At 35.3% G+C, this 18363-nt stretch overlaps 1 protein-coding gene across 4 annotated transcripts in view; it reads left to right on the top strand.

Moving 5' to 3' along the window:
* Nucleotides 1-18363, top strand: part of SNTG1 (syntrophin gamma 1) — a 363466-nt gene that overhangs the window by 153615 nt on the left and 191488 nt on the right. The window lies entirely within an intron of this gene.

Raw genomic sequence — 18363 nt, forward strand, 5'->3', positions numbered from 1 at the left:
GAGTTCACAGCTTCCATAGGCAATTGATTTCTGTGAACTGCTTAAGGGTTTCTACTAGTGGAAAACTCTTTTTAGTGTGTAACCTAAATTTTCCTCACTGTGAATTAATCCCATTACTTCTTGGCCTATGCACATTAAACATGGACAGCAGTTAGTTTCCATTCTCTGTTATTTTTATATGTGCACATATATGCATATATGTATTTATTTGTGTATAGATAAAAGTATATGGCTGCATGTGTTGCCTTCTCTCAGTCTTCGCTATTCTGGGCTGGAATGACTTGAATTTTCATAGTCTATAGGCCATATTTTTTGGATGTGTGATCATTCTTATTGCTGTCCCCTGAACTGTCTCCATCTGCTCCATGTTTGGGTTTTTTGATGTATTGTACCCAAAACTATAAACAGTAGACCACAGGAGGCTTTTGTAGTCCTTGAGCAGATTGGATGGAACAAATGCTCCTTTATTGGAGTTATCTCAAGCCATCCTCCATTGGCAATGTAAGTTAGGGAAACCTTATTTCAGCTGCTAACAGAGCCTTCTGTTTCTGAAATTAAAATGAAAACTTTACTAGTAACTTGAGCTGAGGAACATTAGAATCACGCTTCAGTCTCTGGAGTAAAGAAGATCTATACATAGCAACTAGTGTCAGGGATATTTCAGATATTACATAGTTCTGAAGGTTACATCATCAAAGAAAAAAAAAACACAACAGCACAGTGGGAACAGATATTTTTCTGTAAAGTACATTGTCTGTGTTCTCAAAACTAATCTGGCCAAGCCTACTTTCCATATGTTCTTACAAATTAGTAGGTGGAAGATACAGTGAGATGCTTTTGAAGGTAGGATGCAAGGTAACAGAGATGTGTTATCAGCTTTTGACCCTTCCTACTATCTCTTTAGATCAGTTCACCATTGTGACTGATACTGTCCACTTACTGAGATACTGATACATACAACAGTAAGAAATATTTATTCTCCTTTCAGTGAATGGATATCTTGATCATGCATATGATCGTGTGACTGCTAGTACACCCTCAGTAACTTTAACACATGAAATACATCTTCCTTTGGCTTTACCTTACATTTTCATTACTTTGGTAGGCTTTCCCATATGAATAAACATGCCCTAAGGGCAAACTTCTTTTTGGTATATCCTGCTTATATTTCTCAGACAAATTATACCATTGAGGAATATACAACCTCAATGAGATTTTCAGTAAGGTTAAGTTAAAATCCAGCATTAAAATTGTGATTCCCAGTCTGTGTTTGTTGCTCTGATTTTTGGAATTTAGAAACACAAAGTACTAAGCTAAGGTGCAAAAATCCGCTCTGTTCCACATTTCCTGCTTATTGAAAACTCTAGAATGCTTTTATATGTCAAATATATTACAAAAAAAGCACATATAATCAAAGTAATGCACATAATTTTTTTTCAGTTGTGGAATTTTTTTTCAGCGGGTCTCTCAAACCTTAAAAGCTTGCTCCTGAAAAAAAGAAAAAATTTTCATTTACATTCTCTCTCAGTTTTTGCAGAGTAACTCATCCTCCATGTCTCTCTTTTAGGCACTCGTTTTGCAGTTTCTTACATGTTGCCAGGTTGCTGTTCCTGCTTGATACCCCACTGATTTTGGTGGGTCACCATGCAAACACGGCAGCCTACAGAATATGTGATCAGTGCTGTGGGGAGTTCTAGCTCCCTGAGGCGAGGTCTGCCTTGATAGTACATTAGAGAAGATGTAGAGATATTATTAAAGTTCAACATGTTGTATTATCACAATAGAACCTTTTCTATACTTATTTAAAGACTAATTCAGTCTTAAATTGCTTATCTTCATACTTTTGCTGCGTAAATTTTTATTTCAGTGGATAACCTGTTATATGATCTATTCTGTTCTGAAACTAGTATTGAGAAAGAGTACAACACTACCATCCTCTGATTAGTAGTGATGGTGCTAATACATGTCATTTGCAATGGCAGACAGCTGTGTCCAAAAACTGAGACATGTAGGAAAGCTAAAAACAAAGAAGAGGACACTTTAATTTCATTTTTAGTTCAGAGCTTCAAAAAAGACAGGGAATTATGCTTTCATACATAGATTTTGAAATGGAAGGTAGTATTTCATAAGTCCTATCAAAGGCTGCTGCCCAGTTTGTCAATTGCTTTTATATAGCGTGAATCAGGTTTGAAGCACTTTGCAAAAACAAAAGGCTGACAGGAAATTAAACTCTGAGTAAGTAATGAATTAAATATTGAGACTACTATGTTGGTTTCTTTATTCATTAAGGAAAATCTCAGTGAATTCTGCTGATATTACTAACATTTGAATGCATTTTGGGATGGCATATTTCTTGTTTGACGTTTTTTGTACCTGCTAAAAGATAAATATAATAAAACAGAGTTGATAAACTTTTCATATTTACAATATTTTAGAGCTTTGCCCTAGTAAAAGCTTTCTCCATCAAAAGTGGTTGCAGGAGTGCAATGTGAAGAGATGTCAGATATTGCTCCCATACTAAGAATTTTGGGAAGGACCCTAGAGGTTCAACCTTATTACTTGAAGAAAGAGGTGCCCACTGGAGAGATCAGAGGGAAGCTAATAACCATCTTACTTGTAAGTGGGAACTGTGGTTGGTGGTTCCTTCACTAATAATTTCCTAAAAAAGAAAAACAAAACACACCTGGAGTGGGATCCTTTCCTTACTGAAAAATAAAAATAAGAGACAAAGCCTTAGCGAGCATTCAAAAAGGATACTTCTCAGAAAAAAAATGGAGGAAGTTTCTTGTAAATTTGGAAAGAATGTGGTTCCATCTGACAAGGACCTTTCTGTAAATAAGAGGGAGACCATGAGGTTGTTTAGGGGGCTAGGGTCAGAATATATGCTCTTTATCCATCAAATCATTGAATAGCTGGTGTTATACAAGTGCCTGTACTGACTTTACAAAGTCTTTGAAAACCTGATGAACAGGAGAGGCCCTCATGCAACCAGAAAAAGCAGATTATGGGCCAGAAGTGAAAAGAAACGTTACTGCTTTTGTGCCTTTGGATTGTAATAATCACAGGCTGAATGTAATTTGGGATAATGATGATATGACTGATGGAATTTGAGAAAATGACTCTTTTCTCTTTAAGACTTTCTATCAACTTCCACAGCAATTTCTTTGATGATTGAGGCAGATTAACCTTCCATGCCACATCTCTTCTAATGAGTTTATTCCTTACTTATTACTGAAGAGAGTGGCTAAGATGCAAATATCACAAAAGATTAAGAGAGTTAGTTCTAAAGTATTGTTTACTGATCCAAAGCTTGTTTGAACTATTTGGTCTCCAAAACTGAAATGGAAAGATAGGTAGCAAGAATTTGTTCTTTTCACTAACATTAACATATAAATATAGTTTTATACATGTCTGAGATCTCCCTTGTTTTGGTCCCAGAATGAACTTTGTTTTACAGATGATAAAACATAGCTGATAAAGGTGAGCTGAACATTTTTTCAGTTCACATTTATTTTAAAAAATGGGGATGATATCTTTTTAATAAGTTGAGTTTAGTAGTAAATTTGGGACTGAAGTAGGGTCTGTGAATTTCAAAAATAAATAGAAATCATTCAAAATCATTCTCCAAAGAGAAGCATATGTAAGATTAGAAATTAAAATAAAACCTATAAACAACATTGTAGTGAAGTTGAATCATCATTAGTGTCAATAAAAATGCAGAATATAGTTTTTTTTTCACATGAGATAGTGTGTTCATTTGTGCTATTTCTTCATTTTGTAATCTTTATTTGTGGCTATTTAACCTAAGAAAATATTGATAATTTTAAAGCATTTTGTTTTAATATTGTTACATTTTACCATTACATGAGTCATAATGAATGACATTTTCTATTGAAAATCAGAATTTGTTATTTCTGCTTAAACATTTTGGTGAACAAGGCTCTTGTGACAGGTTGTAGCAGATGCCCATTCAATTACTATGAAAAGAAGTGTCATTACTTTCAATTATGTAAGTGAAAACAGTTATATTTACTGTGATACACCTTGTATGAAGGTAGATTGTGGGGCTAGCAGAATGTTGGTCTCCCAGTGAAGGACAAATGCAGAAGGCTTCTCAGAACAGCGGTCCCTGTAACCTGTTCCTACAACTCTGAGTGTAAGTGAAACTGTGGAGCTTTAGTATTATGACTGTACCATTGTGTAAAATGTCAGTCTATCTGTTACAGAACCAGAGGTTTGGGGGTGATTCCTTAATTCTGTCAGTTACTATAGCTTTAAAGATTCCAACAGGTGTGTGAAAATACAGTGAGACTCAACACCTTCTTGTTAACCAAGAATAACCTGCTGAGAAATTTGAAGTCCTTAGTGTCTTTGAAGATAATGGCAAAACTTCCAGAGATCATCAGAGAAAAATTTCATCTGCAAAACTCTGAACAATCAGATGTAATTAGCGATAGTAAAATATTGTTGGTGTCTGGTAGATTTGTGCAGGATTCATAAAAAGACAAATTGGAGAACAAATAAAATACAGGACAAGTTAATTAACAGTTTCCACTTGTAAGTTGCCTGGGTTTTCTCTTAGATATCTGATACTTGGCTGTAGATTTTGTCTTCATTGTTTAACTTCATTGGATTTCATAAAATGGACATAAAATTATGAAATTTGGTCATTACCAAAATAATATTATTTTAAAGCATTAAATAGCCTATAATGTATAGGATATATCTAATTCATTCGTATTCTGAGTAAATCTTATTACTTATGAAGATCTGAATATATAAAAATAAATGCCTGCCCAGTCCTTTGAAAATTAATGTTAGACATTGCAATATAAAACTTGAAAACAGGCCATGCTTTCAGCTACACTGCTGTAAAGACAGACTGACTTCATTCTTCATGCTGAATGCTTTATTTTATACTGAACTTTATTATACAGCATGTATTTATAAAACAATATTAGCACTGAGGTTTGGTTTTACTGTGCTCAGTCATTATTTCCCCTTACCCAGTGAAATTGGTCAGCATTATTGTAGTTGTCTCACATGTAAGTTTTCATTTGTGGAAACATTTTTCTTCATGTTCCTGGTGCAAAGTTTTTTTAACAGCGGTCATAGAAGTCAACTTTTTAATAGGAACAACTTTTCATCCAGTCACTTGTGCAACAGCTGGCTGTACAATCATTGCATTTCAACGAGAAAGTTTCACCCCATTCAGTTGCACAACACTGAGTCTAAAGAGCGATTATCTTTCACTCCAGGGTGACTGTTTCTGTGGCATGTGAGGAAAAGGGCAATGTGCTTGTGTAAATTAATCTGATTGAACATTTGGAGGGGAAATGGAAATATTATGTAGCATTTATATTATGCCATTGCTGAAGGCACTGAGCCTTCCTCCATAATTGTAGCCATAATTCCAGCTGCAGCAATATTTTAAATTTTATGGCATATGATGCCCTCAATGAAAAGGGGAACTATTAAAAATATGTTTTTGGAGCAAGCTGTATGATGTATAGCATAGTAAAGAAAGTAAATAAAATTTGTAATTGCTATATACAGTTTAAATACTATTTATATTTTTATTGAGTAAGGAAGGAGTAGCTACCATTTACAGTTTCTTACAAGCAGCATAAAGAAAAATTCATTCAGTAAGAAAACTGTGTACAAACATACATTGTTATGTAGTCTGGTTGGGTCCTAATACCCAGGATAGAATGGATCTGTTTGTCGAGTCTTTCCAGGTCATACTTGCTCCCTGTGCACCAACTTAGAGCAAAGGGACAGCCTTAGTGGGACACGTGAATGGTCTTCCTGTACTGTGTCTTAGTGTGGCCCTCTGTCATCCCTCTTTAAATACCCTCTTCTACTCCTTTACTTTGAACATCCATTATATGAATTTGAGAGTGTGGAAAGGAGGTGATTGTTGGGGTGGTGCACAACATGTTAAACTCTGGATCACTGAGGTATACTGCTTTGTCTGAGTGCTGGGGAGTTAGAGGACAGAGCCAAATGAGGGCCACCTGCCTGTGGTTTGTGGACATGTTCTCGCCCCAAGTTTACAATTAAAACCCAGATGAATTAATGGATATTCATGAATAAAAAGGTGGGCTGAACCTGAACCAAGTCCTGCTGTTCTTATTTTCCTTTACTGATTCCCTTTTATCTACAACAGATGAAAGTGAATAGATTATTATTAATCTTAAATGAGCTATTTGACTGATAGTTGGAGAGCTGGTGGCCTTTTGCTTTTGGTTAGGTGACTGTGAGTTAACATTAGGACACTGAAAGCAACAGTAAATTATCTGCGTTACCTATTTCTGATTGCACCAAAATGTGTTGCTCATTCTAATGTTATTCAGTGCAACTGTGTCCTGTGATACTTCTGCACCTGCTTTTCATGACTTCTGGCATTTGGATTTTGAAGCTAAATGTTACATGCAGATAGGAGTTTCCATTTATTGATTCAGAATTTATTTAGTGAAGGAATAGTGGACAGAAAAAGGAAGATACTCTTCTATAGCATATTAACTGGCATTAGAGTTCTTCATCACTGAACCCACAGCAGAAACAACAAAAACATTTTAAATAATACATTAATTTCAATGTTAAACTGTATATATTAACCTTTTCTCTTAAGTTTTCTTTCCATAATCAGCTTTATTATCAAGAGAATCCTTAAGAAAACTCTAGGATGTTTCTTACTGGCTTTTGCAAAATGCTTTTAATATTCAAGAGCTATATACATTTTATTTAATTTGTGTATCATACATGCCTTTAGGACGAAGTTTCAGTGTCTCTGAATGGTCTTGCAGCACTTAATTTCAGCCCAGACTGCCAGGGTAAGACACAGTAAGTAGGTGCCTACGGAATGTGACTGACATCGATTGTTCTTTTCACCTGAGGATCAGGAAGAGGCAGTTAGACCTTGTACTACTTATTGCTGTAGAGCAGAAGTGTGGATCTGTAACACGCTGACATATTTAACATTTCAACAGTTCAAATCTTCTCTCTGGAATTCTAATTCTGCTTCAGCAGACTAGCTTTGACATGGTTTTGTGAAATGTGAAAGGAGAGGTGGTAGAGAAAAAAGGAAGGAGTATTAGTGAGTGCTCTAATTTAATGGCCCTCTGAATTTTAATCTCGAAGTAGCACATGTTTCTAAGGTGCTTTGTTCCGTATTTTAGAACAGTATCTCTGAAGGTTTCTACCTGGGGGATTACAGAACAGAGAGTATTGGGGGGTAAAGACAACTTTATTCCTGATTTAACAAGCATGAGAGCAATTTCTCAAACCTGTTGCATTGTTTAAACCACAGTCAGCTTACTGCATCATTTGTCAGTGTAATAGGTGAAGGACAGTTAGCTGCTAAGCATTGCCAGGTTTATTATGCATTCTTTTTGAAGAAAGGTTGTAGAAAATTAAGAATTTGGCAAAGTGCTCGAATTCAACTAGAGCTAATATAACCTGATTGCACATTTATTTAAGCAATGATGTCATATAAAAAAAAATCTATGAGCAATAGGTTTCATCCTGGACACAGCTCATCTGTCAAATGAGCTGCATATTGAGAAACATGTTCTTTTAATGACTTTACACAGCAGATTCTGCAATGTATCACATCTTGCAGTTTTTCTTCATTTTCTGAAGCAGAACTTTTCAGCATCTTAGAGGGCAGTTTTCAAACTTCTTTCCACTAATATTTGGTCAAACTTAGGTTGCATCACTCTGTAAGAGAATAAATTAAATATGCTTAATTTTTTTTCTTTCTTTAGGATGTGAGAAACACAGCTATATTATTACAGTGTAGTTTTGTTTTCTGGTTTTGAACTAACTTCTGGTTTTGCAAGATAATTCTTTTATCTGAAAGATTGAAGAGAAGAAGAAAAAAATAAAGAAATGTTTAGGCAGCTCTTTGGGTATATTAGATCAAACGACCTGCAATTGTCCAAAAGTTTATAAATGTGATACCTCATCTTTGGAATTCGGAAATGCAAAAACTACTTGAAGCTAGAGCATTACAGCAAATTCTTTCAGGCCAAGCTTTTGAATATTTGCATACTGTATGATATTTCTAATAATCTAAGAATGGATGCTCTTAAACCTTATCGTACACTGCACTCAGCTTTTTTACATAACTTTCAGTCATAAACAGTAGGAATTTGAGTTTAGGAGGAACTTCAGCAGAAACTAAAACCAAGCCCTAATATAACTTGTAAAAAGATAAAGAGCAATCCAAAAAAATTAAAAAGAATAATAAGGATAATATCAGCAGATTGTCGAGGTGGTAAAATGGCACAAGCAAAATAGTTAGAACTGTAAAGAATAAGTGAGTGCAGATTTTATGTATTTATTATTTGCCAGCTTCTTGGTATTCTTACCTCTGTGCAAATCACTGCAATTCATGACTGTTTAAGATCAAACTTAATATAGAAAACATAGTTCGGTCATACATGATACACAGATTAGAGTTTCAGCCTCATCATCGTCCAAGTATCTTGGATGAAAAAATAATCAGTTAAAGTAGTATGTTTGATTTTTTTGTTGTTCTTCTTGGTTTTTTGTTTTTGTTTTGTTTTTTTTTTTTTTTTTAATGGCCTCTGCTGAAAATGGAAGTCAAGGAAAGGAGAACATAAAATATATGCCACATGATTAATTTCATTGAAGCCCAAAGGAATCACAGTTGTGAAGCATGTGGTCTTTTACAAAAGCCTGAAAATGACTTCAAACACTGCACTTGATCTCACCCACTGCAGTGGAGACTAGTAAAGTATCTCATGATTCATCTTTTTTTGTGGTTGTTCTATATCCCTTAAAACAAAGGATAAAAGAAGAAAACACACCCTCACCCTGCTAAAAAAAAAGAAAAGCATAAAATATATAACTGCTACTAAATAACTGCTTTTAAAGCTGTTAAATACTAGATTTCAAAATATAATTTCTGTTTTATCAGTGTGGTTCAGGACCAACTGAGTGACAGCTAAAGCAGAGTAGTTTATATTGCTTTTAAAGTACTTTGTACCATATTTATAAACTAGGTGTTGTACTATGCAGCCTTGCAAATATGAAACTTCCCTCCCTGAGACTTCCCAGTAATTGCAGTAATAGTGTATGTCAAGGATTTTACTTGATATTGCTTATGTGGACTATTTCAGATTCCTTAAATTCCAACGATTTGTCATTATCCTACAAAGATGTCATCCGATATCTTTATATCATGCACTGGTAAAATTTATTTTTTATTATATAATCAAAATTTTAATTCATTTATTACTGTCAAATTAAGAAGTCTTATTTAATCTATTACTTCTGGAAGTTAGCTAATCCCAAAATACTTTTAGTGTTATGATTTTTTTACATATAGGGCGAAGAAAATTCAACTTCAGTCTTAGTAGATGTGAAGGCTTAGTTCAGCACGATATTTAAATATGTTTCTAACTTTAAACATGGGTATTTCTAAGTGCTAGTTTCACAAAGCTGTTTCTTGGATAATGAAGAAAGAACAAAAAAAAGAAGGAAAGGAAGAAATCCCTTTGCTAAATGCTTGATTTAAAAAGTGAACAGAATGTAATAAAATGTTGTCCCTTTATCTACTTCCTTAGATAATGTCATGAAGCCTTGAAATATTCCATCAGATATTAAGTTATGGTTAGATAAAGATGTATTAATTTGTATTACCATATCTTCGAACTTTTAAGTGTTGATTTGGAGACCTTATTTTGATCTCATCATAGCTTTATCTAGTGTAATTCTAACAGTTATATAGAATTATCCCTGACTCTGAAAGCCATAATGGCTTATTCAGCAGTTTTGGAATATGAACCCATATGCTAAACAGCAGAAGGGACAGTTATGAATCATGTGTTGTCAGTTACAGTGGAAAGGAGATTTCAAAGTGGAAGATCACAGCTCTGGAAAGACATATGAGGAAAATCCGTATGTCCAGCTCACTCTTGTTTGTTTTACAATAGGAATTGCACAAACTGTTACACATATGTCAGAGTTATATAGTTAAAGAGTTATAGGTCGCCAATTATGAATGTCAGAAAATGGGATCAAAAGCTACAGGCATGGCCTAGTAAGTCTTCCAAGTCTGAGATGTATTTAATTCCAGAGTACAGAACTAGGAATGGGCCTACACCATAGACTTTCTGTGAAAGTGTCTAAAGCAACAGATAGATTATACTCTTACTGGTTATTTCAGTCTCTAAGTTTCTGAACAAGAGACTTGAAATTTGTAGGACAAATGGAATAGCTGGTTACAAGTTTTGATTAAAAAGTTAAAAAAAAAAAAAAAAAGGTTTTCCATGTAAACCTTTTGAAAGTCCAAGTGGTCTGTGAATAACTACCCCATGTTCTTATTTTCTAGAATCTGAATCCTAGGCCTCCATTAAAAGTACCAGAAAGTTTTTTACATTGAGGGAGATCTCAGAATAGAAGTTGTTCCTTTTCCTACTGTGTTTTTCCCCAACCATGACCTACCTGGCCTACTGCTGTGTGGAGGTGGTGTTGGGTGAATGCACCTGGGGGACACCACAGATACTTCCCCAGGAAATGTAGGAAGTTGATCAGGAGCCATAGCAGAACAGGCTTCTAGATGGAGTGGTGGGAGATATGCACAGGCAGCGAAAGTGATATGATAAGCTTGAGAACATAATGTATTTTTGTATTGGCTATTGCAAGGTTGGTATCTTAGGACTAAAGACTAGTTACAGGCAACTAGTCCAGGGACAGAGGAATTCCTAAGACAGCTGAGTGTAGTCAAATATACTGAAAGAGAATGAAAAATCCCATGATGCTGGAACTCTGTCTGGGAAAAGACTTCTTTTTAGCCTGTTATTTAGACTTTGTAATGATGGGATAGGTAACTGCATTCTTTAACCAAGCATGGCACTGTGCCGTGTACACTGATGCTATTATTTTTATTATTATTATATTAGAGTAAGATTTTTTACATTATTATTTGTGCCCATATAGAAAGATCCCACAAAACCAGGCCACAGACATTGTCTGCATCCCTTTTGAAGACAAGCAGTACAGTCTAGCTAAGTGTAATCTGAAAACCTAAGAGAGCACATACACTCCAGTGTTCTGTTGGGGAAAGTCTGAAGATAGAAGCTTTGTCTTCCTGCCCTGTTCCCATGAAGGAGAACGAAATGGTTCATTGGATTGGCAAATCTAAAGCATTTCTGAGGATTTCACTGATGCTTCAGGGTCCTCTTAAAAATCTTACATATAGCACTACTCTCAAGCCTGGAGCAGGACTAGTCTGTTTACAAGTGAGTAAGAAGAACTCCCAATTCTATCTATAATAAATAATTAATTGAAGAGAGGTAGCTAAATATTGTGTTTGTTTATTGAATAGAGGGTTTAGTAGTAGACTGTAATAACTGCCAAACAGTAGCCTAAATCCTTTGATAATCTCTTGTGTACAGAAGATGTTGCTATGTGTTCATATGACCTCACCTCACCATAATTTGTCAGATGCATCAGGAATGGAGGGAAGATCCAGTAAGGGAGAAACCCAGCTCAACTGAAGGGACAGATAGAAGAAGCATACTATTCAGATTCCAGATGACGAAAAGTGGGGTTACAAGGTTTACTCTTTAAAAAGAAGGCCAAATAGGCAGTTATTTATAGGCTATTCTGATGTTTTTACTAGAGGATACTGAGCAGAACTGAAGTTTTCTCAAAACTTCAGACAGAAGAGACTGGTTTGGAGTTTACTTTCCTTCCTCCTTTAATTTTTTTAAGCTGAATTTAAAAAGATGGACTATAAAGGAAAAACTCAGGTACTTGGCTGTTTCAGACTTTGTGAAGACAGTCATCCAATCCCTGCAAGGACTGGCATGATCAGTTTCATGATCCCATCACAGTACAAGGGGTTGGTTTTTTAAAGTGGAAAAAACATGGTTTTGCAATAATTGTAGTTACACTAAGATCAAGAAGGTAATGCCAACTGTTTTCTCGAACATTATGCTGCAGTTATGGCAGCAGATTGTCAATTGATTTTCTCTAAGTCTCTTTTAAAAGTCAGAGGAGATAGTAGGAGACCATGTGACTGCATACATTAAGGACAGTTCCTTTTTATCTTTTGAACTATTAACATGTCATCTCTAAAGAAATAAAATTTAATAATGAAAGCTTTTTCTCCCATGTTTTTAGCAGATGTGTCCTCTTTCTTGTTTCTTCCACCACCTCATTATAAGAATCCAAAAGAACTGTGAATGAAAACCTTGGTAGATATTTACTAGTTGTCAGTCCTTACCATTTCCCAAATCATGCTCATGTTCAAGTGGTATGCTACAAATTCTCATAGCAATACTTTTGGACTCTCACAATGTTTTATAGGTTGGCTGTTAATGATTGTTAAAACTGCTGCCTGAAAACTGCTGCTATTTTTACACAAGGAATGCAATACTCAGGAAAAAAAAAAAAAAAAAAAAAAAAAAAAAGAACATAAGCTTTGGACTGGTTTAAACAGCAAGAAACTTAAATACTTCTCATTGAGTGAACCATTTTTTTAAACAGAGGCTAATGGCTGTTAAAACCATGAAGAAATGCAAGAACCTGGAAACTGTGCTGTTGCTAGGAGAGGTTATATCAGCAGCTCACAAAAGAAATCTCAATTTTCAAAGGAGAAGCATTTCCCAAAGAGTGAAACATTGTCTAGTATCTTCTTTAATGTTCTGTTTTTCACTTCTTTTTAACTCAGGCTCAGTCAGTTATGTTTTATAAAGAATTCTTTTAAGATGTGATCAACTATCATAGACACAGGAAGTCTAGAACAACACTTCTGAAGCTAGAACCATGACAAAGGATTCCCACTCAATGATGTCAGTTATTTATTTGTGGGTTTTTTTTCTTATATAGTTTCAAGCTCAGATAAAGCTTCTTGATAGCAGGATTTCCTAGACTAACTTGTACTTTGGCATGTTTATTAACTGGCAAAAGAACTTCTATTTTGGGGACTCTGGGCAGCAGAGTCCTTGGCATTAAGTTTATAGAACTTCTGATAAGCCATCATTTCACACTGTCCTGTATATGTCTCAGATTTAACTTGTCTGTCATTTACTCTCAGTATGTCCTTGTAGCTTACCCTGATGGCATTGCTGTCACTTACACTGAAAGTAAGAGGCCAGTCTTTTCCCTGGGCTATGTGGACATCAACAATTTCTAAAAATAGCCATGTATTTTGTTCTGCAGCATGATCTTAATTTAGCTGAGCTTCCTGCCTTAATCATTCCTTTGTGACAGGTTTGCCAGATCCTCAAACAAGCCGTACAGCCCCACAACACCCATATTAATTTCCTGCATCAGTGTGTTGTGCTAACATTGACTTAATTTGCTTTAATTCAGTATGTCACTGGACTTCTGTACAGAGCTTGTTCTTTTTACATATCTCTCACTTGAATATTTCTGAAATGATAAAGAATGCTTTTAAGCAATTGTGATTCAGGTGGTACCCAAAACTGTAATTTGTTTTCAGTAGGCATGTCACAAGCAATGAACTTTGATAGTTCTGGTAATCTTGTGAAAAGATTTTAAAATACAGCACAGTTACCAATACCATGTGACTGAAGATGTACGGAAGGTATCTCTTAATGCATCTCTGACCCTCTTCTCAATGTTACTGCTTATAGTCATCTTATCCCTAATATTTACATTACTTCTCTTTCTCCAAGTTTAATCTTTTCTTTCCCAGGTCTGCTGAGGGTAGAGGGGGGAAAAAACCCAACAAAATGTAAAGAAATTAGGTTCTTTCATATACCTCAAATACTTTCCCTTCAGCTTAACAGTCATAGAATATGGAATACTATTGATGAAAAAAACAACAAATTTTATCCTAGGACATATGGATTTGATCAAGCTGAATATATATCTTTTATATATATCCTTTATATAGGAACAGTTTTGAAAAATAATATGTAATGGGGAAATGCAAATGTTTTTTTAAAAAACATGTTTACATCTTCCCTTCCTTCACATCTTTTGCTTTCCTTGGCCACCTTCTTATCAACAATCTTTTTCTTTCCTTGTCCTTCTTCTTATGAACAATCTTTTCCCTTATCTGTCATGTTTTTCTCTCCGCTTTTTATTCTTTTTTCTCTTTCATCTGTCTTCTCGGACTGGCACAATGTTACATTTATTAACACACAGACTCTGTGGATAGCTTGGAGAACTTTCTTTCATACTTCCATTGCCTTGGGGGAGAAGTATGCTGAAAAAGAACCCTATACCTCCCTCTAGTTCCATATCCCCACAGGGTGAGGGGATGGAGTCTTTATAACCTTTCTATTCCCTGAAATAGATTTCAAAGTGAATAAAGGAATTGTGACCTGAACTCTGTCCTCTCCCCTACCCTCTTGACTGAGAGTCTTGGAAAGTAAAAAGGAAGAGCAAAACTCCTGCTTTGCTTCAGTGACTGTGTCTGAAATGCAGACTGTTTAGTGTACCAATATAGATATACACCTACTATACCTGTGAGTTTTGGACACATCAATGGAATTTTTTTAAACTTGAGTCCCAACTGATTTCAAGACTTATATTTAAAATTTTTCAGGTAAGTTCAGAGTTAGAAAATACTTGAATTAAGCATAGCTATGCAATCTTAAGCCATCATATTTTCATGTATACACTATGACTCAGTTTCAGTTACACAATCACAATCTAAATTTTACACTGGAACCCATTTTAAAAAAAAGTTCATGTAAAAAGTAACCCATAATGAGGTATCTTCTGCTACTCTCATGGGTAGGCTTGAAAGCTTTAGAGCTGTCATCTGAGCTAGTGTACCAGCAGCTGTAATGTTCTGCCACTTTTTGCAAGTTTCCCAAAGATGAAGCTCCTAGTTTATCTTTATCATTATCAGTGAAACTGCCTTCTGACGTTGAGGGTAGTCGCATAAGACAGCTTACATCCATGATATTTAACTATCTTATCCTCCGAAGTAGGGTGGCTGTGAGAAAATTGCCTATTGAGAATGATCCTTATAGTGACTCCTGAATCATGTAGCCTGTTGTTTTGGAGAGTACTAGTTGGCTTGGACTAAATCTATAGGAGGTTCCATACTAACAGCTTAACGATATATACAATAAATTTGCTGACATTGCTTAATTTTGGTACTCTGTACAGTAAAAAGGTGTAATGATACCATCACTGTGGAATTTTTAATCTGTTTTTTGGGTACCATTCCCCTGGAGGCAAGTGCTCAATGGTGGTTACAAATCTTCATTTTCACTCTCCTGAAGGTTGTCTCCTTCCCCATCCCTCCTCTTGCTCGTGGCTCAAAAGCTTCCTCAGTATGGCCTACCCTAACTCCTTTCTGCTTATCTACCAAGTTTCAGATTCCCTTCCACATTCTTCTCATTCTGTTCCTGGTAACATTTTTTCAACATGAGTCCAGCTTCTTCCAGTCTGTTTGACTGTACAGTTCAAATTTTCATCATCTTCTCTCACCTACACTTAGTGGCTCCTAATCTTTCTTTAGGGCGATTGATATATTACCTATACCATTTTACCTTAGTTCTTATTCCACACTTTACATCCCTGAGCATTTTTTCCCAATTCGTAGTTTCTCCTTTCTCTAATTGCTATTAGCAGTTTTGGTTAGGTTTTTTTTCCAAAATGCAATTTATTCTGTCAAATTTCCACAATCTGTTCCAGACACAGGATTTGTAAGGCTTTTCAGATCAAGACCAATGACTTCTTGTTTTTCTGTACAAACCAATGTATTAGTCCTTATTGTTTTCAGAAACAGGTAATCTTTCTTGGCTAAATTATTGCAAAAATCCATATATACTAGGAAGTTTGTAATAAAGAGGTTCAATACAAACAATAAAAATCTGTCAAAGTTGAAAGCGAATGAAGGGTTGGAGTGTGAAAGGCAATCATAGAAGGAGTTACTGATATTCATCCCACCCATATTATAATTACATAGCATCATGAGTGTCTCCAAGACTGTACAGACAAAGAAAAATTTCTTATAGCTTTCATTTTTTGGCATCCTGGTTCTCAATGAGCTCAAGAACACATTAAGTAAAATCTAAACTGAGTAGTCAGGTAGAAAATGAGATAACCACAATGAGTAATTCCTATGAGGTGACTGCTTAAATAGGGATGGCATCTATAGCTGTGCACCTGCGTCTGTCCTGCACAGGTATCATTATGTGGCACCTCAGTGTTCCTGGACCAGCACATTTTACCAGTAGCCAGTGTTTGTCTGAACCAACCTCAGTTTTTAAAAGTGGAGCAGGCTGTAATTGGTGCCTCTTTGCAACTTACTGCTATAGCTCTATAGCAGGATTAGCAACCTGCAGGATAGGGCTGTATGGGAGCTGCGATGACAGTTTCACCATCCCAGTCCAATCAAGTCTTTCTACAGAAGGATTTTCAGTGAAGGATGCTGCTCTCAGGGGGATATTTTCTAATTAGCTTTAAGTGTTTCTCACTGGCTACTTAACTTTATTTTAATTTTGCAGTACTTTAAGTGCTGTGTTTTCCTGTGTGGCATATTTTACATACCTCAAGTTCTCTTTTTATACATTTTGACAATGTACTACTGCAGGAACAGTTTGACAATAAATAAACTTGACTTGATGATATTGCAACAGTACTGCTACAGATTCCTGCTTTCTGGATTCCAGAGGAGTTAAAGAGGCTTTTGCTGCAATCATATAAAAACTCAAGTGGAAGATCTAATTATGTTGATTAACTTTGAGCGAAGTTATTGGTGTTTGTTTTCCATAAGTACTGAATTCTTCTATATAGAAGTTTCTGCTCTGAAAAAAAGAAATGTGAAGACTATGCAAACCATGACCATAATATCTCCAATGGCTAGAATTTCCTAGTTCATGCACAATATTATTCCACCTTCCTTCACTGTCAACTACTTGAAACAGGTTACTACTTCTTTTTTCCTTAACTTGAGGAAAATTAATGTTTAATGATAGTTTTTGTAAGTGATTTTGCAGATAAGGCAACACTGTAGAAGCAACTGTTAGAAACCTTGTGTGTTCTCTGTGCCATAGCTATGCTGTCCCAGAGATCACAAATGCATAGTTTTTAATGGTGACCACTGGAAGTGTGTGCATGCTTGTTTTCATAGGCATAGGAATTCTTAGATGGGAAGGTCACTGTTGATTACAGGACATGGTAGTGTAAGCTGAGTTGCATTTCAGACTTCAATCTAAAGCTGTCAAATAGCTACTTAATCACATGAATTTAAATTAATCAACTTTTCACATTATTCCTTGTATGTTTTGTGATCAATTTGTTTATTTATTGAAAATCTATAAGTTCATACTTTAGACAAGGAAGAAGGAAAAAACCTATGAAAAATTGGTGACATTTAAGGATCAATGACCTGACACAGTAGTCTTAGCTGCAGTACAACACAGCCCAATTTAAATAAGAAATCTGGGGTTTTGCTCTATAATCTCCAATTTGTCTTATTCTCTGGTGTTTCACCTAGGTGATTCAGATACGAGTTTAGTCATTTAAGTTCAGTGACTCAGTAGAGTGTTGATCTAACAAAAATAAGTATACCTGGTTTCTTCTGTTCTGCCAGCTTGCACTGACTCAGTGTTATCTCACAGCTTCTCAATCTGCCTCTCTGCCCATCTTCCTAGGTAGCTTCCAGGCGTATTCCCTGAACCTTTTTACTCCTGATAGCCCAATTCCATTTCCAAGTTAGTGAGAAAACTGGCTAGTAGTTGCAAAACCAGTGACTATGGTAATTACTAAGTAGAAAGCAATCTCCAATTCAGTTATCAGTATGAAAACAAACACTGAAAGTTAAATTTTGCTAGTTTTTTTCATTGGGCTGTTGTGATTTTTCTTACCATCTAGGTGAAAAGGACTGATAAAGTCTAGTGTCTTTCACTGCTGCATTTGGCACCCCATCCCAAAAAGGTATCCAATTCTGTCTGAACCAGTTAGAAGCTTCTGCTACAAATCCAGAACAAGACTTGTATTCACACGTATGGACATAACAGGAAAGCATCTTAAAACACTTCCACTGCTCTCTCAAACCAATTACAAATTTATTAAATTGTGATATATAACCTGGTAATTTAAAATATTACAGACAGTGTTCTGGTTTTGTGAATGTAGAATAAGAGTATTCTTTTTAATATCAATAATTTCATAAAAACAAATTATAAAATAGAATGAAAATGTTTTGACCTTACTCGGTTAATTTGAATCCCATCAAAATGTGTAAAGGTCAAAATCAAATATTGTTTTGGTTATGAAGTTTCAAATGAAACTTGGATTTTTTTTTTTTGTCCTTGGGTTATTAAAAATAACTTGTTATTTCGTTTTCATTGAAGTTAATGAAACTTCTGACTTTCTCTGAGATTAGATTTT

This window comes from Strix uralensis, chromosome 1, assembly GCF_047716275.1.
Source record: "Strix uralensis isolate ZFMK-TIS-50842 chromosome 1, bStrUra1, whole genome shotgun sequence".
NCBI classification, from domain to species: Eukaryota; Metazoa; Chordata; class Aves; order Strigiformes; family Strigidae; genus Strix; species Strix uralensis.